Consider the following 25,818-nt stretch of genomic DNA (forward strand, 5'->3'; position numbering starts at 1 on the left):
ATAATATATAAGTAAAAATATGATATAAAAACTATAATTTGCCCTGTTTAAAATGTAATAAGTAGTGTAACTATTTCAATTACTTTAAAGTAATGTAACTGAATACATTTGATTAATTTTCTAAATTTCTAGCAAATGTTTTCAACTGTTATTTGACTGTTATTAAACTCTTGAAGCAGGCCAGGTTAACATACAGTAGAACTCAACACTGATGTTAGACTTTCCAAATCCTTCATCGCTTGAATTAAGATTATAATAATTTAATATTAAAGCACAGCCACCACAAAATCAGGCTTTAGCACCTCTTTTTACTTTGAGATCATTCTGAGGTTAAATACAGATTTAAAATCATAACAAGAAACCTTTTAATAGCTATCATAGCCTACTTGAAATCAAATACCCTGGGGGAAAAAAACAGTTGATCTTTAAAAATAAAGCATATATAGTGCCCTCCATAAGTATTGTAACAGTAAAGACAAAATTGGTCTGTTGGCTGTGGAGTCAAGACATTTGCAAATATGATTAAAAGATGAATATGAGACAAAACTACAGAATGTTACATTTTATTATTAGCCGTTTAGCCGTTTCAACACATACATGTTTTACCAAATAAAAAGAACAGCACTTTTAGAGTTCATCCCTCTATCTGATGTGAGCATAAGTATTGGAGCAGTTGCCTCACAGGTCTTTCTAAGTGATCAGCATCCTGTTGCTTTAATTCTTCAGATATTAAAAGCAGGGAATGTGTCGTATCAGTTATATCCATTACTTCTGTATTCTGAATCTTGCATTCAATGATGACGCACACAAACCAGGATGAAGATGAGGGAGCTGACTTTGAGAGAAAAGCAAGCAATTTGGATGCTAAAAGAAAAGAGGAAGTCGATTAGAGCTCTAGCAAAAACAAAGGGCATGGAGAAATCAAGAGTTTGGAAACCACCAGCAACACCAGCAACCAACAACGACCTGATCAGCTGAGAAAACAACAGTTGATGACAGACAAATCATAAAAGCTGTGAAAATGAACCCTAAAAGACGTGTCTGTAAAATCACCAACAACTTCCAGAAAGCTGGGGTGATGCTCTGACAATCTACTGTCCTCAGGAGACTTTGACACAGAATTACAGATGCTACACAGCAAGATGCAAACCTCTGACCAGCACCAAAAATAGAAAGATTAGAGTTTGCAAAAAATCACAAAGGTGAGCCAGAAGAGTTTTGGAACTGTGTTTATGGACCGATGAGAAAAAGATGAACCTTTATCTAAGTGATGGGAAAGCAAAAATGTGGAGAAAAAGGGAACTGCAATGATCCCAAGCATACACCCTCATCTATAAAGCATGGTGGAGGTGGTGTCATGGCATGGGCATGCATGGCTGTCTCTGGAACAGGCCCTCTCAACTTTACTGATGACTTAATGTATGATGACAGTAGCAGAATGAATTTGGAAGGGTACAAAACCATCTTGCCTACCAATATTCAAGAAAATGCCACCAGATTAATTGGGAAGTGCTTCATATTGCATCAGGACAATGACCCAAAACACCCTGCCAGTTCAGTCAAGGAATTTATAAGGGCTAAGAAATGGAAAGTCTTAGATTGCCCAAGTCAATCTCCAGATTTAAATCTGATTGAACATGAATTTCACCAGCTGAAGAGGAGAGTAAAGGCAGAAACTCCCCAAAACAAGCAACAATTGGAATTGGCTGCATTAAAGGCTGGGAAAAGTATTTCAAAGGATGAGAGCAAGAGTCTGGTGATGTCTATGGGTCACAGACTCACTGCTGTGATTGTGCGCAAGGGATCTGCAACTAAATAATAGCTTTTAATCTTTTATATCTGCCTTATGTTCAACTGTCCCAATACTTATGCTCACATCAATGAGTGGGATGAACTCTAAAAGTGCTGTTCTTTTTATTTGGTAAAACATGTATGTGTTGAAACGGCTAATAATAAAATGTGACATTCTGTAGTTTTGTCTCATATTCATCTTTTAATCATATTTGTAAATGTCTTGACTCCACAGCCAACAGAGCAATTATGTCTTTACTGTTCAATACTTATGGAGGGGACTGTATATCAACCCAAATAGGAAATAAAACAGTTAAATAAGCATGTGTCCTATCCTGAAACATTGGTGTCTCATATTTTAAAGCAGTCAATGCAATTTGGAAAAGAAATGAATCATATCTGTATGTGTGGGAAAATATTCAGATGTAAACCCCTTTGTATTCATTAACATTTTCATTACTGTAATTTAATTAAACATTTTTCTCAGCAACTGTAACAGATTATACGCAATTCCATTACATGTAACTTACTTAACACTGTATATAATCAGATGATGTATGTAGATTTAAATATTTTAACAATCCCAAACTAATGTGTGGCTAATAATAAAAATTCACCCATGCATGTCTCATCAGAGTGATGATGGTGGAGAGATCATGAATCATGAATATTGCAAGTCACCATGCGTCATGGTGATATGGGCAAAACCAAAAGGGTCATTATAGTCTCGAAGGTCAAAAAGGAATGTATATGTATATATATATAGTTTACTGGACAAACTGCGCATTTGACCCAAAATTGTTTGCTGTGATAAGCAGTGTTGGGCTAGTTACTCAAAGAATGTAATATATTACTCATTACTCCTTTCAAAAGTAATATTGTGACTTTACATATTACTTTCTGGCAACAGTAATTAGTTACACTACTAGTTACATTACTTTTTCTTCACGCCCCACAGAAGTTTTAACTGTGTATCTTCCACATATAATTCACAGCCATATCACCCTTGCAGCCAAAGACCGGTTGCCCACTGAAGCTAAGCAGGGTTGAGCTGGTCAGTACCTGGATGGGAGACCTCCGGTGAAAACTAGGTTGCTGTTGGAAGAGGTGTTAGTGAGGCCAGCAGGGGGTGCTCACCCTGTGGTCTGTGTGGGTCCTAACGCCCCGGTATAGTGACGGGGACACTATACTGTCAAAAAGCACCGTCTTTCGGATGAGACGTTAAACCGAGGTCCTGACTCTCTGTGGTCATTAAAAATCCCATGGCACTTCTCGTAAAGAGTAGGGATGTAACCCCGGTGTCCTGGACAAATTCCCTCTACTGGCCCTTGTCTATCATGGCCTCCTAATAATCCCCAAACACTTGATCGGCTCATTGACTCTCTCTCCTCTCCACCTGTAGCTGGTGTGTGGTGAGCGCACTGGCGCCATTGTAGTGTGGCTGCCGTCGCATCATCCAGGTGGAAGCTGCACACTGGTGGTGGTTGAGGAGAGACACCCCCACATGATTGTAAAGCGCTTTAGGTGTACAGCAATACACAATAAAGCGCTATATAAATGCATCATTCATTCATTCAATAGTGATTGATGACATTCAAGTAGAAGCGCTGTATTAATCTCATTAATTGTCATGTGTAGCTTGAAGCTAATTGATTTTTAATTAATTAGTTAGATTAAAGGGTATTTAATTTTAATAAATGTTGCACTATGTCCGTACTTTCTTCTGTACTGGAAGCTCCTGTCGTCAAGTCAAATTCCTTGTGTGTAACATACTTATATACTTAAGCTCTGTCTGACTTCTGACATATAGCTAATGAATCAAAAATCAAAATAGTTAATTTGGCTATTTTGATGAAATATTATATATATTATCCCTAATAATAAAAACGCAATTTCAATTATTAAACATTTACAGGTGGTTCATCACCTTTAACAGGTGTAATCCTCATCACTGGCTAGTCTGTTTTCTGATAATTACCTGCAGAGGGCGCTGACATACTTAGGAATGGAGTTTCCATGACATCATTCGAGATGAACCCAATAATCTATATATTAACACACACACACACACACACGCACACACACACGCACGCGCACACGCGCACACGCACACGCACACACACATATATATTTATCATTTTCAGCTGATAAAATTACTGTTCATAGTAATATAATACATATTAACACTGCTGGTGTTAAAACTACAGTAACACAGTAATATTGTGAAATAGTATTACAGAATTGTTTGTTGTCTACACACACACACACACACACACAAATAAATATAAACATGTATATAAATGTGTGTGTGTGTGTGTGGACAACAAATAATAGTAATAATATTTCACAATAATACTGTAATATAATACTGTATATATAATATATCCTTTGAATGTACCCTTATGCAATATAATATCTATCTATCTATCTATCTATCTATCTATCTATCTATCTATCTATCTATCTATCTGTCTATCTATCTATCTATCTATCTATCTATCTATCTATCTATCTATCTATCTATCTATCTATCTATCTATCTATCTATCTGTCTGTCTGTCTGTCTGTCTGTCTGTCTGTCTGTCTGTCTCTGTTTATCTATCTATCTATCTATCTATCTATCTATCTATCTATCTATCTATCTATCTATCTGTCTATCTATCTATCTATCTATCTATCTATCTATCTATCTATCTATCTATCTATCTATCTATCTATCATCTATCTGTCTATCTATCTATCTGTCTATCTGTCTATCTATCTATCTATCTATCTATCTATCTATCTATCTATCTATCTATCTATCTATCTATCTATCTATCTATCTATCTGTCTGTCTGTCTGTCTGTCTGTCTGTCTGTCTGTCTGTCTGTCTGTCTGTCTGTCTGTCTGTCTCTGCTTATCTATCTGTCTGTCTATCTGTTTGTGTCTAGGCCGCATCCCTGTTATTTCTAAGGCATATATGTAGAGTTGTATGATGAGATATCAGGCATGTGGTGTCTTTAATATTGCATGTTCCTCCTCCACTGGCGCAGGTGACGCGTCTCGTGAGCGCAGCGCTGCGTGGGGAACAGTGTCCAGTGGGATCGCGCGTGGGCGGCGCTTCACGCAGCAGGTTTGTGTGCGTCTCTACAGCAGCAGCGGCAGAGACAGACCGACGGAGCGGAGAACACTGGAGCTAATGAGCGCGGAGAGCCGCTGAATGCGTGACAGAGAGAGGGAGAGTCTGCTCGGGGAAATCACATTCGCGTCTTTGGACAGAGGTGAGTGCGTGCGTGCTCTTTGCCGCTGTGATGCGCCGCAGTCGCGTTCAGCGGGGTCTTGCGTGACGCGGAGACGCGCTGGCTGGCGTGGGGCGCGTGTCTGTGGAGAGCAGACAGAGGAAGAGCTTCTTATTCATCAAAGACAGCACTCGGATGTAGATGTGGCTTTATCAGCAGGAATCGCTCTGATTATAGTGATTCTTCTCCGCGTTTCTGTGGTTTGAGATCAAATAACAGCGTCTGATGTGTGCTTGAGTTACATGTGCCTCCAACACAAGGTATGCTCGCTTTCTGTTCAATCTAACAACATCCAAATATATGCGTGTTGGATGATCATAATAATGACATCGATCTATGTGCATCTTTCTAGTATTCAGCATGTGTAATGTTATACTAAAACAATTGCAAAAATGTAAATGTTTAATAAAACAATAATAAATATTAATATATAAATGTGACGTGTATTTTATTATTAGTAGCCTATTAGTACATTATTATTTTTCAATAATAACGTTAATAATGTCTGTGTAATACTTATATTCGAATATGAATTTAGTTTTATTTGGCAAATAATAAAATCTGTCATTAATGCCATATTATTAATGTTTTTATTAATATTATTTACTATTGTTATTAGATAAATATTAATGGTAGCACTGGTTGTAATTTTTATTTTTTAATATATAATCTTATATATGTAAAATATATAATATATTTTAATGTATTTCAAATATTTTATTTGACATGATACAATATGTAATTAGAGTACCATTTCATTGAGCTTTTTCATTGAGTTAAATAAAAAATATATTCGATAGATGTTAATAATGAATCTTAAATATAAAAATGGCACAATTTATTATTTTTATTAGTAGTTTTCATTATAATAAGGCATGCATCTATTATTGTGTGTTTCCATTTTTGGAGTGGTTTACAAATTTATTTAAGACATTATGAATATTGCTGGCTCTTTGATGATTTGCTTATGTGCTTTTGGATAACAGCATATGCAAAATACATCAATTTAAATGTTAAAATATTACCCAACAGTCTGAAAATGCTCATTCAGTATTTACACTGCTGGGCGTGTAAAGCAGCTCTTGACTGTCACGGTGTTCAGACTGGACATAGTCAAAAAATAATACAGGATTGCTAATGGATATTGTATTATATTTGGGAAAAGATAAGCCCAGAATCTAAAAATATGCAGTTCTACTGGATGAACTGACATTGGGAAATTCAGGTTTTCCAGGGTGCTTGGTTATTATTGGATCCTTTGTATTGTGTCCAAATTATGATCTAAATACCATTAGCGTTCCTTCAGGATTTTCAAACCTTTTCAGTGGTTGAACTAAATTGGGCTACAGAGTGCGTTTGGCTTCAATTGCATGGAATATAATGGAAATAAAACATGTAGGCTCTTAATATTCTGAAGCTTTTACAAGTGTGTTTATTAAGAAGCATAAATTCAGAATGAAGTCTTTAGGGTTATTTGTGTGGTTTTATTGCAGTGCTGTTGTTAATGTGTTTTCATTACAGATGGTGGATCTGTGTGACACGCTGTAGATGATAGTGTAAGATAAGAGCAGTGGTTCAGTTCGCTTTGGACTGATTTGGGTCACATGTATGAGCAAAATCCTTAAACCAGTTAAGTCAAGCGCGTGTTTCTTCCGGGATATTGCACCAGGCTCTGATATCTGGAAATGGCCTGCAGAACATACCTCACACACGCGCTTAAAAGGTAACAAGGAAAAGACAGACGGCTCTAAAGCATCACTTCTGCAATCTTTCATTTCTGTACCAACCAAGTGGCTTTCAATCGGTCTCCGATCTAGTTTGTGCAGGGTTTTCGTTCTCACAACATTGTTGTCATCGTTTAAGGGTATTTTTAGCAGTGAGATTGCATCATTGTGTTGCATGCTTTTTGAAACGCTTATCAGTCTAGTTTGGTCTAGGTGTGATGTAAGCATTTTTGCACATGGGTCTCTAATTGCTTGAGGCCGCATGCAGGTCTATGGATCTGTAGATGGCAATCGGATTCATTTATTGGGGGGTTGTGCTGTCAGAGTGAAGTGGGGGTCGGTGATTGTGAAGTAAGCACACCCTTGGGCCACACATCACCATATGGTTTCAGTAACACCCTGTTTATCATCCCAAAACACGGGACAAAAACCCAACCACCCCCACACACACCCTCCAGATGTGCGTTTGGCCCAGAGACGCTGCTGTGACTTCATGCTCATTGTTATGTGAGTGTGTCTGACTCTACTTTATGATCGTTCCTGATTTGCCATTTTACAGTCACAAATAATAAGCTAGAGATTTCTCATGTGCCTTGTCTGTCTTTGTTTTTTTCTAGGGCACATAATGCATCTCTCAGGGAATCTTGCATTTTATTGAGGAAGGATGATGTGGAAATGTTTCATTTAAAGGTCAAATTACACACCTGGGGTCTTGTAGATAAAATCTGGGATGTTTCTGTTACAGATTTTTAAGACTGCACATGTCAGAATTTGTGCATGCATGCACAGATGTTTTTTGCAGTACTTCTGTATAACAACAGACTAGATTGGATTGTATTGCAAACTAGACTTCTGAAGAAAATGTAAATGCTGTTCGCTATGCAAAACTCGTCATCATGATGCTAGAGTGTTGTGGAAACCCAAAATTAGTGCCTTCAAGTTACTCTAAATGCTTTTTGTGCCCCTTCTTGATTATTTAGGATATACACTACTGTTTTACAGTTAGTGTTTTTAAATGTTTTTCAAAGAAGTCTCGTGCTCACCAAATCTGCATTTATTTGATCAAAAATACAGTAAAATTCTGAAATATTATTGCAATATAAAATATCTGTTTTCTGTTTCAATATATTGTAAAATGTAATTTATTCTTGTGATGTAAAGCTGGATTTTCAGTCTTCGGTGTCACAGGATCCTTCAGAAATAATTCTAATAGGCTGATTTGCTGCTCAATAAACATTACTGATTGCTATCAATATAGAAAACAGTTGTACTGCTTCATATTTTTTGTGGAAACTGATACATTTTTACAATCAGGATTCATATGAATAGAATGTTCCAAAGAACAGCATTTAATTGAAACAGAAATCTTTTGTAATATTATAAATGTCTTTACTGTCACTTATTTTAATGCATATTTGCTGAAGAACAATAGTAAACAATACATGTGATGGTCTTTTCATAATCTGTTCATAGAAATAATGGAAGAACCATGGCAGAGTAGAAAAGGAGGTTACTGATGCGAGTAGAAGCATGTGGGAATATTCTTTTTCCTGGTCTCTCTGCGAGGGTTACTAACAAAAGCAAGAATGCGGAGCGTGTTAGCCAGTTACAGCGGTGGACAATGCAGCTACTCTTTACCGTTGCAGAGATGGGAATATAAAGGGTTTAATCTTAAGGTCACGTCCTTAAAGAAAAAGCATGAGCACACAGGAAGAGTGTTTGAGGCAGTGGAGCATCTGATCTCGCTCCTTTGGTGTCGCTGATCAGATGCTGATTTTCATGTGACCGCTTAAAGGTGTCATAAGTAGTCAGATTTCCATTGATCATTTAAAATGGTTCATTGTACTATGATTATGAAACTTAAGCTGAAATAATATCTCGGTCCACCCACATTTACAGATAAATGATGCCTAATTGGTGCTCAAAATCAGTTTTTATAAAGTCTTAAGCATCTCATAATTGCATTGAAATTGTTGCTCTTGTTATGTATGCTCATAGTGCACTTTTTGCCTAGGATGTGTATAACAAGAAGTGGATGTAATATTCAGAAACAGGATTGTATCTGCAAATCCAGCCCGTGTGTCATCTGAAGGTTCAGTGAGTTTGCAGCATGCGTGCGGGTTTTGATTTTGTGTTCTTGTGGCTCAGTTTTCCCTGGCTTTTTTGTCGTTATGCAATACCTGTCATTGTATGTTACCGTCTAAGCACGAGGCCCCGAATGAGATCAGAAGAAATAAGCAGCAGCGTTTCTGTCCGCTTTTCGTGTTCCAACCCTCGTCATTCGGCCCAACTCCTCCTCTTCCTCGCCCTTCCTCCCCCTTAGCCTGTATGTCACATGGATCTCAGGAAAGTCAGAAACCACCCAGAACAAGTGCTTAAAACACCAGTTAGCAGCATTCTATAAACCACTCAGAACTCCATAGCATTACCTGAGTGAGTTTTGCATGGGCAAAGATTACTTACATTTTCTTCAGAAAATGCAAAAATCCTGACGAATGTTTGTTTTTGTGTGTGTGTGTAACATTGCTTCATTTATGTCATGAGCTGTACCTTGTTAAAGATGTTGCATAGTTAATGCACTTCATATTGCTTTAAAGGAATAGTTCACCCAAAAATGAAAATTTGCTGTTAATTTACTCATCCAAGATGTAGGTGACTTTTTTTTTTTTTCTTCAGTAGAAGTAAAGAAGATTTTTTAGCTGAAAGCGTGGTCCTTGGTGATTCATAAAATGTAAGTCAGCAGCTATCTGAGTCAAAAAAAGCATATGAATACAAAACTAGATATAAGCCTATTGAGGTCTAATGAAGTGAAACGATCGGTCTGTGCAAGAAACTCAACATTATTTACACCATTACCTGTAATCCAGAGTCTTAGGCAAAGGGGAGATCTGATTATTTTCCTTGAACTGATTCTTTCGGACACTTCGTTTCAATGAACTGGTTCAATACATAACCACGCAATGATGTATTGCACCCAGAAATGATGTGAAACGTGAATGTTTTTCATGTCTTAAACATATAAAGTGAATAAACTAGTGTTCATCAGTTCATCTTTTCCCATAAATCATGAGAAACCATAACTTTCATTTCACCTTTTCATTCAAGTGTTCGGTTAACACATGCTCATATCAGCGGCTCATCGGTCTTTGGTCCGAGTCGAACTGTTTCCTCAGTTCAGTGACTGTTGGAGGAACTGGAGCTCTGAGTGAGTTCAGGATCAGATACGCCAGTATATTGACTCATTTCAAGTCAGAGTGACTGTCACACATCTAAAAGTGAGTTTTGAGGGACTAACTTGTAGATCTGTGCTGCTTGAGCCACAAACTGGTTCAGATGATTCAGTCTGATTTGGTCAACTGATTCACCTAGTTCACTAAAAAGAACCGGTTCAAAAGAATGATTCTTTTGAGAACCAGACATCACTCTGGACCATTTGCCTGAGGCTTTGGATTACAGGTAATAATGCTGTAAATAACGTTCAGTTTCTTGCACAGACCGATCGTTTCGCGTCATAAGACCTTAATGTGTTCTCAGGAGCCACGTGTTCCTTGACTTGCTTTTTTGACTCTCAAAGTGACGGTAGCCATTGACTTGCATTATATGAATCACCAAGGACCACAGTTTCAGCTAAACATCTTCTATACTGTTCTACTAATGAGCAAAAAAGTCACCTACATCTTGGATGGCATGAGGTTTAGTAAATGAGCAGCAAATGTTCATTTTTGCATGAACTTAGAACCTAGTGATCTGCCAAATTGGATGGTATTTTAAGGCATCATAGGTGACATTAAACTTCAGCCAAAGTTTCAAATGAATTCGATTTCCAGTTAGGAAGTAACCGCCTCTGTGGGCAGTAGACAGAGTGTACTAGTGACTCCAGCTTCAGTCCCGTCTGTACACCTGTTTCACATCACAGAATGTCATCACACAGATTCTTTGTGTGTCAGTCATTGCATGGAATGGAAAAATACCTGGGTGGGTCTCATGAGTCTGATTCACTCATGACCTCTTAACCAGCGCATGGCAGAGACGGGAAGTTCATCAACAAGTTCATCAACAGTTCCTCTAAGCTTTGTCTCTGTATGTTAACGACTAATTTAATAAGCTTCCTTTTTCTTATTTTAGACATGACCGTATTCAGTCATCACTCATATTCCAGCTGAATCCTTTATGAACTTCATTTTTACTCCCCCACAGCATGAACCATAAAACATCCACCACCCACTCTGATATGACTAAGAACTATAAAAGAGTCCACATGCAAAAGTCATCCAATAGCATCCGGCGTTCAGAAACGACCCACAGTTCTCAAAGTTCATTCGTTGATTTTCACAAGTTAGCTTCCTGTTAAGATTAAATATGTTTTTAGTTTTATTCCTACATGCAAACATTACTCAATGTTAATTAGTGAACCTTTAAGCTTGTAAAATATCAGGTGTACTTTGACCTAATGGTTGATTAAGTGACATCATAAAGCAAAGATATTACTGGATTGTGAGGATCAAGAAAGTTTTAAAGATTGCATTAAATGGTTTAGCATATAAAACAGGAAACTGGGACATGATTACACTATTACAGAAATATATATAAAAATATTTACTATTTATTAAATATTTATATTACACTGTATCATTCAAATGTTTGGGCTAGTAAGATTTTTTGGAAAGAAGTCTCTTCTGCTCACCAAGGCTGCATTTATTTGATCAAGAATACAGTAAAATCAGTAATATTGTGAAAAATTATTAAAATAACTTTTCTTTTTGAATGCGTTTTAAAATGTAATTTATTTCTGTGATTAAAGCTTGATTTTCATCATCATTACTCCAGTCTTCAGTGTCACATGATCCTTCAGAAATCATTCTAATACCCAAGTCCTATTTCACGGCTATAAACGATATTATCTCATCATTCATCTGGGCTGGTAAACGGCCAAGGGCAAGCCGTACACTGCTTTGTAGGCATAGATCGGCAGGGGGACTGGGCCTACCTAATCTTATTGGCTATTACTGGGCAGCCAATGTGCATAAGATAATATCTTGGTTTACTTCCCCTCAATCTAGTTGGTGCCAGAGTGAATCAGCCTCCTGCTCCTCGTCGCTGCTAGCTTTAACATGTAACATTTTGCCCTTCTCCCCAACAAGCTTCACGTCTAACCCGGTTGTAGTTGGAACTCTAAAAATTTGGACGCAAATAAGACGCCACTTCGGATGGCTCACCCCCCCTCTAGCAACTCCTATTTGCAACAATCACCTGTTCATTCCAGCAAAGACGGACTCACGATTTTCAGTTTTAGAAAACAAAGGGCTACGTAGTCTGGGAGACCTGTACATTGATGGTATATTTGCGAGTTTTGACCAATTAATTTCTACCTTCAATCTACATAAATCAGACTTTTTCCGATACTTCCAGTTGCGGGACTTTGCGAAAACACACGCCACGTCATTCCCACAGATTCCAACACCCAGCGGGATGGACCTGGCTCTTAAGGCTAAAACTCTATCAAAGGGCCATATCTCCTTTTTTTATAATTTGTTGTCCTCCAACAGTGAATCTATTTTACATAAGATCAAGATGAAATGGGAGTCAGAACTCCAATTGAATCTTTCTGAAACATTTTGGGAGGGAGCCATGGGGGTTGTTAACTCGTCATCCAGCTGCGTTAGACTGTCACTAATACAATTTAAAGTCTTCCACAGATTACACTATAGTAAGGACAAATTATCAAAACTCTATCCAGACAAATTTGATGATAATTGTAGCAGATGCTCGCAGGCTCCATGTAACCTTACCCACATGTTTTGGACATGCCCCAGGTTGTCTGAATTCTGGCGACTATTCTTTAAAACAATTTCCAATATATTAGGCATAAATTTAACTCCAACCCCACATATCGCTATTTTTGGCAAGCCTCCAGACGATATCCGTACCACAACCACTCAAAATAACATAATTGCCTTCGCCTCTCTTATTGCTCGCAAGAGAATTTTGTTATTGTGGAAGTCTCCTCAACCACCATTAATCAAAGTTTGGCTACATGACATTTTAGGCCTTTTGAAACTGGAGAAAATCAAATTCTCGCTTAGGGGGTCAACTGGCAGGTTCTATAGTCAGTGGAGACCACTACTTAACTATCTAGATGAGCTTCCAGCTCAGGAAGTCTCTTTGTAGGGTCCTACTATATGGTTATATATACTATTCCTTCTATCCAGGTTCGCCAGCGGCAGATAGCCCCCCCGATTTTGATCTGTTCACCCTGAAACACTCCAACATAACAGATAACAGCAGATAACTCGCTTTGATGTCTGAGGAGTGGGCAGCAATTGTTTGTTTGATGTTTACTTTGTACAGTTAATGATTAGCACTAGCAACTTACATTGGTATCTTTAATTATTACTGTGTAGGTATAAGTGTATATAAATGTATGTATGAGTACATATAAAGGTTTTTATTTTATTTATAAATTTTTTTTTTTTTTTTTTTTTTTTTTTTTTTTTTTTTTTTTTTTAAATGTATAAGTGGATTATGGGTTTGGGGAGGGGGGATGTTGTTCAGTTAAGTTCATAAAAGGGAAAAGGAAAGAAAAAGACATTGTATTCTTGTATACACTTCATGTTTGTCTTTTGCAACTGATAAATAAAAGTTATAAAAAAAAAAAAAAAAAAAAAAAAGAAATCATTCTAATATGCTGATTTGCTCAAGAAACATTTCTGATTATTATCAATGTTGAAAACAGTTCTGCTGGCCAATATTAAAACTGCGATATATTTTTAGTAGCCTTTAATTAACATTACAGATCAGCAAAGAAAGAAAGAAAGGAAGGGGGAAAAAAGCTGACAACTTGTGGCTTAAATGAACAAAATAAATTCAAGCCTATTCCTTTGCAACCGGTTGACTATTAAGAAAGGAAAAAAGGAAAAAAATATATATTGTGTGTTTTAAATTTGTATTATTTTATTGATTATTTTGCATATCTACAAAAAACATATTTTTTTCTGTAGCACACTATAACATACGGAACACCTCAAAGATATGAAACATAGGCCAAAGGTCCCAAAATGTTTGAATGGAGGGCTATTTAGAGATAAAGACGTCTCAGAGCCTTGTTTGAAGACTGTAGTGTTTGGGATGGTCTGCGTGAGCTGAATGACAGATCTTGGTTTGAGGAAGCTGTGCTGCATGTAAACAGAACGGGGATTTGTCAGATCTCATGGTTAGACTTGAGATTCTTCTTAATGCTGTAATTATAAAGGAAGGTGCATGAATAGCTAGAATTTATTAAGATAGAAACAAGGAAGACTTTCTTGATTATATAAACCCGTTCACCTCAACTGACTCGCAAAACACAGACTGGAACAGATCAGATGATCGAGCAGGAAACTATTAAGAGCCTCTTACTGTAATGCCTGCGCATCTTTGAAGTCTGATATACTGCGGTATGTGCAGATCAGCCAATCACAGCAGAGCATATTTGTTTTGGTATTTAAAAAAAAAAGACAATTCCTGAGATGCAAAACTGGGATTGTGTCTTAAAGGCAATTGTGTTTTACTTTATTGCATTGGCAGATATTCACGATGAAAGTCTTTTAAGGATGTTCAGGTATTTTTTCCTGGAAAACATGACAAATATAGCTGTGGATTGGAGAAAGGATGGTAATGATCAGGGGCATTTTGGTGAAAGAAACTTGAACATAAGTGGACTTCAGGGAGAGAATAAAGTGCTGTGAATGTGTAAAATAGAGGCTCATTGAAGAGTGAAGACAGAGCTGTATGTGTGTGCTCCGCTGGAGCGCTTCACTCCCAGCATGCCGTGCAGGCGTGCATTATTCAGCAGGTTGTCATGGCGATGGGCACCTCTGAGTATTGGGCTTCATGAGGGAGGAGCTGGACAGCTGGTGGATGGAGACAACTGCGTCACGGATTCCCCTCATTTACAGAAGTAGTATGTGTGTGTGTGCACGCATATATAAGTGTGTGTGTGACGGGTGTGAGCCCCCTCGCATTTTGTTGGATTTAGGGGACTTCATACTATGGACTTTTTTTTAAAAAAATTTTTATTTTGTTTTTATATAATATAAATCTTTATTTCATTATTTATTTATTTATTTATTTATAAAAAGCAGTGAATGTTTGTTATATGTATATTTCTTGCCCTTATAAATTCCTTGACTGAACTGCAGGGTGTTTTGGGTCATTGTCCTGATGCAATATGAAGCACTTCCCAATGAATCTGGTGGCATTTTCTTGAATATTGGTAGGCAAGATGGTTTTGTACCCTTCCAAATTCATTCTGCTACTGTCATCATACATTAAGTCATCAGTAAAGTTGAGAGGGCCTGTTCCAGAGGCAGCCATGCATGCCCATGCCATGACACCACCTCCACCATGCTTTACAGATGAGGCTGTATGCTTGGGATCATTGCAGTTCCCTTTTTCTTTCCACATTTTTGCTTTCCCATCACTTAGATAAAGGTTCATCTTTGTCTCATCGGTCCATAAACACAGTTCCAAAACTCTTCTGGCTCACCTTTGTGCTTTTTTTGCAAACTCTGCTCTTGCCTTTCTATTTTTGGTGCTGGTCAGAGGTTTGCATCTTGCTGTGTAGCATCTGTAATTCTGTGTCAAAGTCTCCTGAGGACAGTAGATTGTCAGAGCATCACCCCAGCTTTCTGGAAGTTGTTGGTGATTTTACAGACACGTCTTTTAGGATTCATTTTCGCAGTTTTTATGATTTGTCTGTCATCAACTACTATTGTTTTCTCAGAACATGACTTTCACCAGCTGAAGAGGAGAGTAAAGGCAGAAACTCCCCAAAACAAGCAATAATTGGAATTGGCTGTATTAAAGGCTTGGAAAAGTATTTCAAAGGATGAGAGCAAGAGTCTGGTGATGTCTATGGGTCACAGACTCACTGCTGTGATTGTATGCAAGGGATCTGCAACTAAATAATAGCTTTTAATCTTTTACATCTGCCTTATGTTCAACTGTCCCAATACTTATGCTCACATCAGATAGAGGGATGAACTCTAAAAGTGCTGTTCTTTTTATTTGGTAAAACATGTATGTGTTGAAACGGCTAATAATAAAATGTAACATTCTGTAGTTTTGTCTCATATTCATCTTTTAATCATATTTGCAAATGTCTTGACTCCACAGCCAACAGAGCAATTATGTCTTTACTGTTAAGGGCACTATATATATATTGACACACACACGCACACACATAATTATGGCGGTATATAATGCTTTTGTTTATAAGCAATGTAAGTTTAGGCTACATCAATATTAAATTTTATTTATAAAAGCAAAAGTAAGTATATGGGTATATCAGATTTCGTTTATCTAAAATTATTTTTATTTATTTATATATAAAAGCGTTATAAGTGTATATCTGTAGTGATTTTGTATATATATATTTTTATCTATGTAGGCCTATTTGTTTATTAATTCATAAGTAAAATATCAAAAGTAAAGTACACATAACGTATTTATTTAAATGCTATAAGTATGGCATATCAGTAGTAATTATATTTTATCTAGCCTATTTATTTATTTATAAAAACAAAACAATCATATGGTATATTAGTATTTTTTTTGCCTAAAAGTATTTTTATTTAATTGTTCGTTTAAAGCAATATAAGTCTACATATCAGTAGTGATTTTATTTGTTTATTTATTTTTTAAAGCAAAATAAGTTCAGTGCATCATTCATTCATTCATTCATTTATTCATTCACATATCAGTATTTATTTTTTAAAAGCAATAGTATATAATCTGGTATCTCCTTATTTAGATGTGTGTATGTGTGGTTCAGGTAAAGCCTTATGGGGACAAAATATTCCCACAAAGATGGCCATATCTGAAATCCTTGTCCTTGTGGGGACTTTTTCCCCCATGAGGAAACAAGCTTATAAATCATACAGAATGAACTGTTTTGAAAATATAAAAATGCAGAAAGTTTCCTATAAGGGGTAGGTTGAGGTGTAGAAAATACAGTTTGTAGAGTATGAAAACCATTACCCCTATGGAGAGTCCCCAAAAAGCTTGGAAACCCATTATGTGTGTGTGTGTGTGTGTGTGTGGACTTTCTGTTTGCACTGAAGATCCAGTGAGCATCACAGCTCGGTCTGTCCGACTCACACCAGTAACTCAAAGGTGTCACACAGATCCGCTCTTTCCATTGTCTCGTATTTCTTTCCCTCTCTTTCAGGTTGTAAGATCACTCCCTTGGCGTTCTGCTCTTAATGGTTATCATATGATAGAAGGGGATTGTGTGCTGAAGTCATCGGCAGGCCTGCCATCTCTCCTTAGCTTTCATTGGCCGTGTGAGAGTTATATAAACCACACCTTGTTCACCTGCTAGTCTCAGCCATAAAAATCCTGCTGAAATCTTCCAGCCGTCTGAAATCACAGTTTGGCTCAGAGGTTTATGCACATTATTGATGGTCTGTAAGCAGGTAAATGCTTGAGTATTGCTCTGTAGAGCTGTTATAGAGCCAGTTCTCTCATCTCTACCAGGTTGAATTGAGTGCATGTTTGGTTGAGCCGCCAAACAGGTGTGCATGTGCGCTGACGTGCTGTTCTCCAACTATGATTGGTGGGAAATCTGTTAGTCCGTGCCAGATCAGAAGCCCATCCATCACTCACACACCCAGCATTCCCTGCAGTCCGCACTGAACTCGCACACTCATGCTTATCCACTTAAAAGTGATGGAGCCTGCCCAGTGCATTGTGGGATAGCCTGTCTGGAGCACTTTATCTGCTTTTCCTCTTGATCTCTGCTCAAGAGTGCTGTAAAATCCTCCATCTGCAGACCTCTGAAGCCGTTTTTACATTCGATTGAACGCTCCGATTTATCCTGTGAGGTCGCGCGCTCTGCTCTTTCCAGGCTTGTTTTGTATTTTTATGGATATGGTGTAGCTCGTTTTGATGTACGATAACAGTATGATGTGAAATAACCAGTTTATCTACTTAAAATGTCTCAACTTGCATCTGCACATCCTGAATATTTCACACCAATCAAGGGATCCGTCAAAAAACATCCTGCAGGGATCACAAATGCAAACACATTTATAAATGACATTTTGGGAGAAAAAAAAACATGCTGTACAAATTGGTGAAACACAAATAATTTCAATGATGATTATTATTAATATAAATATTTTTTTTATCATTGTTACATATCAACATATTATTATTATTATTATTATTATTATTATTATTTTATGTAAAAACAGTAAAATTATTAAACGAATATTTACGGGTTGTTTTTGCATTAGATTGTACTGTAATTATAAAAATATGCATTCTTTGTGATTTGGTGGTCGCACTAAACCATATCACACTAACATTAATTAAAAATCTTAACAGCCAACTGGAGAGTTTCATACTCGATGTAACCTGCAGAAAGAATCACTGAAAATTGAGTCTTTCATCTTATTATCATTCAGGCTGACATGAACAATGATATTTAATCATTTTCATTTTATATACACAAGTATAAATTTGCATAGCAGCAATAAAAACCTATGAATATATTTTTATGGAAACTTCAAAAATCATTGTGAATAGTTTGGTTCAAACCTTTTTATACTAGGTTCAGGTTGCACAATATTTTGTTTCTTTGTCTGTCTTTGGTCTGTTTCTCTGCTTTCAGCGCTATACCTGATACCTGTGTGCCTCTTGTAAAGCAGCAGAGGTGGGTTTGATGAATAATAGAAAGGCCTATTCTACCGCAGGCTATGCATTGTTCTCATTTCACTCCTAAATCTCTCTCAAGCTCCCACAACACACCTGAAAGTTCATAGACAGCTTGTTTGTTTTACATATTTAAAGGGGACCTATTATGCAAAAATCACTTTTATAAGGTGTTTGAACACAGTTGTGTGGCTGCAGTGTGTGAAAACCAGCCTATAATGTTAAAAATCCACCAACTCATTTTTTTTAATGAAACCAATAAATCATGAACAGTCTCTCCAAAAGAGATGTTTCAGCTTGTCCCTCTGTGCACGTCACCGAGGGGAAAAGTCCCGCCCATTTGTGACGCTCTCTGCTCATTAGCATGAACACAGCCCTGAGTGAGAAGCTGCGGTCCGCCATTACTGGAGATATATACAAATGTCAGCGCCAATGAGGCTTTACAAGTGTTGTGTTTTGGGATGCACTAATGAACATAGGAGTCGCCATAATCTCCCCTCATCTGAGCCGAGGACACTGTGGTTAAATTTCATTTTCAAAGGAAATATCACGGAAAAAATCTGTAACATCCCCAATATGTTTAGCGATTAATACCAACGCTTCATGCACGAACGTCAGCTCCAGACAGTTAGTATCACGTGTTTGTTTTCCAAATTTCCAAATATAATTTTCTCGTGTGTTTGCACTGATGCTGCCTTCAAGTGCTATCAGAATGATCATGAATAGGAATGTGGTAGTTAAAAGTTGCATATGAGAGCAATGTGAGTCGATCGCTTGAAGTTGTCGAGCTCATAATCAGAAGTGGGACTTATATGAGACCAAATTGTTATTTTTATGCCGCCGTGCTCCCCGTCTGTGTAATTCATAAATGCAAATTTATTATGCACAGTATAATCAGATGACTAACTTTGAAACCGAGTAGTTTTCTGTAAAGATAACAGGCTTGAACTAATAGTGGAGTGTTTATTTGCAAAGGCTAGCACTGCTAATGTTAGAGCTTGAGCTCTTGAAGCTCCGCCCTCTTCTCCGGGAGCAACAGCTCATTTGGATTTAAAGCAACACACTCAAATACAGCATGTTTGGGCTCATACCCTAAAAATGTAAATTTAAACAAGCTGTAAAAATTTATCTGTGGGGTATATTGAGCTAAAACTTCACATATACGCTCTGGGGACATCAGAGACTTATTTTACATCTTGTAAAAAGGGGCATAATAGGTCCGCTTTAAACATTTATTTTTAAATTGAATATTTATACTATGAGGAGAGGTGTGCATTCAGTTTATGAAGTGATCATATGTTCTGATGTTCACCTGGTGGATGATTAAAACGGGTCACACAAATAATTTTGCATCATATGATGTTTCTGTGTGCATTCCCCACTTGCATTTTCATGAAAAAATCTAGTTTTGTGAATCCATGGGTGGGACAGGGAATGTTTTGCACATGATGTCATGAGATTACAGCTCTTTGACGGGCCCTTCGAGAGAAAGCAGAGACTTTTAGTTGGCTTTGAGTGGAAAGTTGAGCGCAAGGCAGTCTGGGAGACGTGGTGTAACTACAGCGATGGGACTTACTTTTAGCTGACGTGTCTCCCATAAGCGCTCGTAACGTGATCATCATTTTGCGGTCTTTGGAATAAGCCCCGTTATGTGTTTTTGTACATGTGCATGAGCCGCTGTCGTTTTTGTGATCAGGTTTTGTCTACATTAAGAGGACTAAAGGCTCCCACAAGAACAGTAAAGCCTGAAATCACCTGCATAGTAGTGAGCAGCGAATGCCTTCTTTGAGAAGAGCCTTAATAAATACACCAAATAATGTCTTACTGATCGTTTAAAATGCAAAACTGTTTGTGCATGTATTTATACTGTTATTCAGTAGTGATTATTTATTTATGCATTTATACTGTTATTCAGTAGTGATTATTTGTTGTTAATAAATTAATAATAAAATGCTACATCAGTATTTATATATTTATAAAAGCAAAATAATGACATGGTATATCAGCAGCTATTTTTATTTATTTTTAAAAGCAATATAAGTATAATGTATATCATCAGTGATTATATTTATATAAGCAACATAAATATATGGTATATCAGCACTGATTATTTATTTATTTTGAATATATTATTCAGTACTGATTATTTGTTATTTATTAATTTGATTTGTTTGTTTATAAAAGCAATATGGCACATCAATATTTACATATTTGCTTTTTTTCTTATTAAAACAAAAAGTATGGTATATTAGTAGTGATTTTGTTATTTATTAGAGCAGTAGAAGTATAAGATGTATCATTATTTAATATATAAAATCAAAAATAAGTATATGATGCATCAGTATTTAAATATTCACTTAAGAGTATCTATTTTTTTTTTTTATCTCAGTGGAAAGTCTGATTTTATGTGTGTATCTCTGTGTTTTAGAGATTTCCTGCCATCAGTACTAGCTGTGATTTATCTTACCGTTGCTCTGCTCACTTTAGTTTACGTTGCGTATGAACATTAAGTGATATTACACTCGATCTGCTCCATCGGCACTGGAGCCAAGAGTCCGGCTCTGCTGACATTACTGTCTGACAGACACACAGAGAGATGTATTTAAGAGGAGGAGCGGCCTGTAGAGCACGTGACCGCGGCACAGTCATCTCTGCCTTTGTGTTTATTAACATGATTGCTCATTGATATTATAAATAATACAAGACAGTGAGGTGAGAGAGAGATAGAGAGTGGTTGCTTGAGGTGTTGATATTAGATGCAAACAATTTGAAGCTTTGCATCTGATAAAGTATCGGGTTACTAGATATATAAACTACAAAATGTACCATATTAATTTGACAGAATTTATTTATTTTTTTACAGGTGTTTTACCTGTATTTTGAATTTTAGACATTTAGTTGTGCTTTAGAGTTCATGGAAATATCTGTCAAATTAATAGATAATGTCCTGGTAATGAGCTGCCTGTAATTTTTCTGTTATTTTACAGATTTATTATACAGTGTGGATACGTGTGCAGTAAAGATGTTAAGGGTTGGAACAGAGATTTAAAGTCAGGGGTTTATATAGAGTTAGGGGATATTTTAGAGATTTGTAGAAATATATAGAGTGTATATGTAAAGATATACTATGTTCAGATGTTTGGGGTTTGATAGAAACCCTTCTTCTGCTCACCAAGGCAGCATTTATTTAATCAAAAATACAGTAAAAATGTGAAATATTATTACAAAATAAATTATTTTTCCATGTGAATTAATTTAAAAAACTTTATTTCTGTGATCTGCAGCTGTATTTTCAGCATCATTACTCCAGTCTTCAGTGTCACATGATCTTCAGAAATCATTCTAATATACTGATTTACTGCATAAGAAACATTTCTGATTATTATCAATGTTGAAAACTTATTTTCCAGGATTCTTTGAGTTTTGAGTTCTTTTGAGCTGCATTTATTTGAAACAGAAATCTTTTGTAACATTATACATGCCATTTTTGATCAATTTAACGCATCCTTGCTGAATTAAAAAAACTACTTTATTATTATTAAATAAAGGGTTATTACAGATGCTCTGATATTAATTTATTTATTTATATACATTTTTTTATGTATTTATTTTTCCTGATACCCATAAGCTGATAATTATTTTAATTTTGCAATTACTGAGAGTTATTTTCCTAACTCTATACATCATTCACATAGTGCATAGTTTACATTTAGTGCCCTAAAACTAAAGAAGAAAGTCTCTGTTTGACAGAGCTGAAGATTGTTTGGCAACTTTGAGATTTTGCTGATTCTCACATTCTTAAACGTAAACGTAAGTTCCTTGCAAATCTGGCAAACATGTTCCATCAGAGGCTTTCAGCTGCTCTTAAAGCAAATCTCAAATTTCTACTCTATGCATTTAAACACAATTTAACGAACTCAGTTTTCACTGGCTTTAGTCAGAGAGAGAGATGGTATAGTTGAACACAGACACATGCTGCGCTCAGATTTCTCTATCCTGAGCATCGCTGCAGTCCGACAGGCAAGAATTACCCATGAGTCACAGTATCGATCTGAGATCCAGAGCCCATCTCACCGCACTCAGCAGCAGCGAGCTGAAGGAGAACCACCAGCCAGAAGCTGATCAATGAAATCGACCTGCCAGACACTGTCTTTAGAGTTTCTTACTGGCTGTCCTGTTAGTCAACTTCCAGAATGTGCGTCCCGTGTAGTGAACATCTATATCTGACCCTGGACACACAACCAGTCATAAGTAGCACGGGTGTATTTGTAGCAATAGCCAACAATACATTGAATGGGTCAAAATTATAGATTTTTCTTTTATGCCAAAAATCGTTAGGATATTAATTAAAGATCATGTTCCATGAATATAATTTGTAAATTTCCTATGTGACCCTGGACCACAAAACCAGTCGTAAGGGTCAGTTTTTTGAAATTGAGATTTATACATCATCCGAATAAATAAGATTTCCATTGATGTATGGTTTGTTAGGATCGGACAATATTTGGCTGAGATACAACTATTAGAAAATCTGGAATCTGAGGATGCAATAAAATCTAAATACTGCGAAAATTGCTTTAAAGTTGTCCAAATGAAGTCCTTAGCAATGCATATTACTAATCAAAAATGAAGTTTTGATATATTTACGGTAGGAAATTTACAAAATATCTTCATGGGACATGATCTTTATTTAATACCCTAATGATTTTTGGCATAAAAGAAAAATCGATAATTTTGACCCATACAATGTATTTTTGGCTATTGTTACAAATATACCTGTGCTATTTATGATTGGTTTCGTGGTCCAGGGTCATATATCAAAACTTAATTTTTGATCCGTAATATCCATAAAACTTCATTTGAACAACTTTAAAAGCGATTTTCTCAATATTTAGATTTTTTTGCACCCTCAGATTCCAGATTTTCAAATAGTTGTATCTCAGCCAAATATTGTCCGATCATAACAAACCACCATCAAAGGAAAGCTTATTTATTCAGCTTATTCAATCTAAATAAAAAAAATTTACGCTTATGACTGGTTTTGTGGTCCAGGGTCACATATAATCCCCTCCCCCTCATCTTCAGGGTCCCATAGAGACACTCCCATCCCCAAAATAATAGATGCTATTGTCTCTCTTTCTCGTCTCCCAGAGGACTCTGCAAGCAAGACGTCTGTATGTTCCTTAAACTAACATTTCAGCGGGGGTCTTGTCAGTAATGCCTCTCAGAGCGAGCAACGCGTCTCATAGATTATGCGGGTGCGTCTGAGGCCTGCCGCCCCTCCCAGCGTCCCGTCTGGATGCTGGAGGGATGATGGGATATAAGTTTTATGGTTGCCTGAAGTGTGTACTTCCTGTTTCCTGTGTTGTTTTTTTGTAATGGCGTGTTCGTTTGGTTCAAATGCATCCGTCGCGGTAGTAAATACAAATGCAGTTTGGAGTCAGTGGTGGATTTTGAGCCAAACATGTTTAGAAACCAAACCCATAAATCGAATTAAAACTGAAATCGTGATGTGGATTAGTGGCTGTGTGACTGTGAGCAAAAGAGCTTAAAAAAAAGCTTTAAAGGGTCTATGCGGTTTTAAAATACAATCTTGATGGCTTAATGCATAGAAATTAAGAGAGCAATAAATAATGTGCTGTAAATGTTATTGTTGTTGAATTTTTCTTGAATACTGTTTTATTTTATAGTGAGGTATAATAATATTAATAATAACAGTAGCAATAATAATATCAATTAGTAATTTAAGTAATAAAAATATTTAATAGTAATATTTCCTATTCTATTTAAAACTTTACAAATATTTTTTTTTATTTAATTTAATAATTAAACAATTTATTTTATTATTATTGCTGCTGTTGCTGTATTTTTCATAAATGCTGTATTTTTTTAGTGAAGTATTAATAATTAATAATAATTAATAATTTAGTAATTTCATAATATAATTTATTTCATAGAATAATTTAGCTACTACTACTATTTTCTTTTTATTTAAAAACACACTTTTTTACTCAGTTGTGCAGTCATACATTTAAATGTTGATTTTAGGGACATTTTTACGATAAACAATTGCGTTCGATCTCCAATCTGGGACTAAAGCAAAGCTAGCTGAGAACCACTGATCCAGGCTACATTTCTTGTGTGTGCCTTCTTAGCAATATTATCTGATAAAACAACCGGGAATGTCTTCAAACTACATATAAATAAAGCTAATTATTTAAAAAAATTCTAAAAATGCTTTAAGTTTTCAGTTAGGGTAAGGTTGTAGACTTATAATCATCTTTATATAGAAGCAAAAGACTATGGAAAATTAAGAATGGCAGACACATTGAGAGTCTGTGATTCAGGCATGATGGATGAAGTCTCCCTCCGTCCTCCTTGAGATGTTTCCATGGTCACCACGAGGAGAAAACTGGATGATGGACTGTTTATTTGTGTGATTGCATGTTATGCCCAAGTTTATCCAACACTAATCCGCCAGTCCAAGACTAATCCAAGAGCTAAGCCAATTTGAACCAGTCTGATAATGGTGAGTTTGAGGGTCGTTGCGGTCACTGATGGAGTCTCCTGCTCAGATCTGAGTGTCGTGGGTCGTTGTTTAATTCTCTCTCTCTCTGTCTGTTGATTTATATGTAAATTGGCCGTGCTTCTTCATGACCATCTGCTGTTTTTGGGCTCGGGCCTCGGCAGCATCAAGACTCCAGGGATTGGATGATCTCTGTGTTTCTGCTACACACGCTTTGATCTATTAACCTGAACCCTAAAATTAGATTTTATTAGAACCTGATTTACTCCATGTAGAAGTTGTTTTGCAATTGTACACATCCCCGGACGCCCCCAAAGACACATTTAGCTCACTTGCTCCACTACATTGCATGCATAATAATGCACTCTTCTTAACAAAATTCCTCTGTCTCGTAAATTCTTTGTCTTCCCAGCATGCTCTGCACATTTGAGCTCTTTATTCATGTCTCTATGATGTTTAATCCAGCTTTATTTTTCAAGATAATTGAAGATTATCATGATTATTGATTCTTAGGGGGGAAACACATAATATTAGCAAGCAAAATGTAAATTTAGGAATGAAATGTGTAAATCAATTTTTTTTTAAATATTATTTAAAATATTTGTATCATTTTAAATATTAATGTTTTAAAATGAATTCAAATATTTTACAACTTAAATATTTTTTAAAATAATATTTTATTTTCTGCTTCTTGATAAAAAAAATTAATATCACAGATTTTGCAAACTTTTATTTTTTTGATCTATTAGGCAAAATATATTCTGTACATGACAGCAAGATTTCATAACATTTTCAGAAAGCT

General features: G+C 36.3%; 1 protein-coding gene across 2 annotated transcripts in view; it reads left to right on the forward strand.

The window, feature by feature from the left end:
• Window positions 1–4,899: 4,899 nt before the first annotated feature.
• Window positions 4,900–25,818, forward strand: part of LOC306843322 (serine/threonine-protein kinase PAK 1-like) — a 50,244-nt gene continuing 29,325 nt past the window's right edge. The window contains exon 1 of one of the 2 annotated variants that reach the window (XM_079374730.1): window positions 4,900–5,054. The gene's annotated coding sequence lies outside the window, so the exon portion shown is untranslated. Of the gene's footprint in view, window positions 5,055–5,075; window positions 5,333–25,818 lie in introns of those variants that run through there. The other variant, XM_079374731.1, reaches the window with a different exon arrangement.

Source organism: Barbus barbus (assembly GCF_936440315.1).
Source record: "Barbus barbus genome assembly, chromosome: 23".
Taxonomy (NCBI): Eukaryota; Metazoa; Chordata; class Actinopteri; order Cypriniformes; family Cyprinidae; genus Barbus; species Barbus barbus.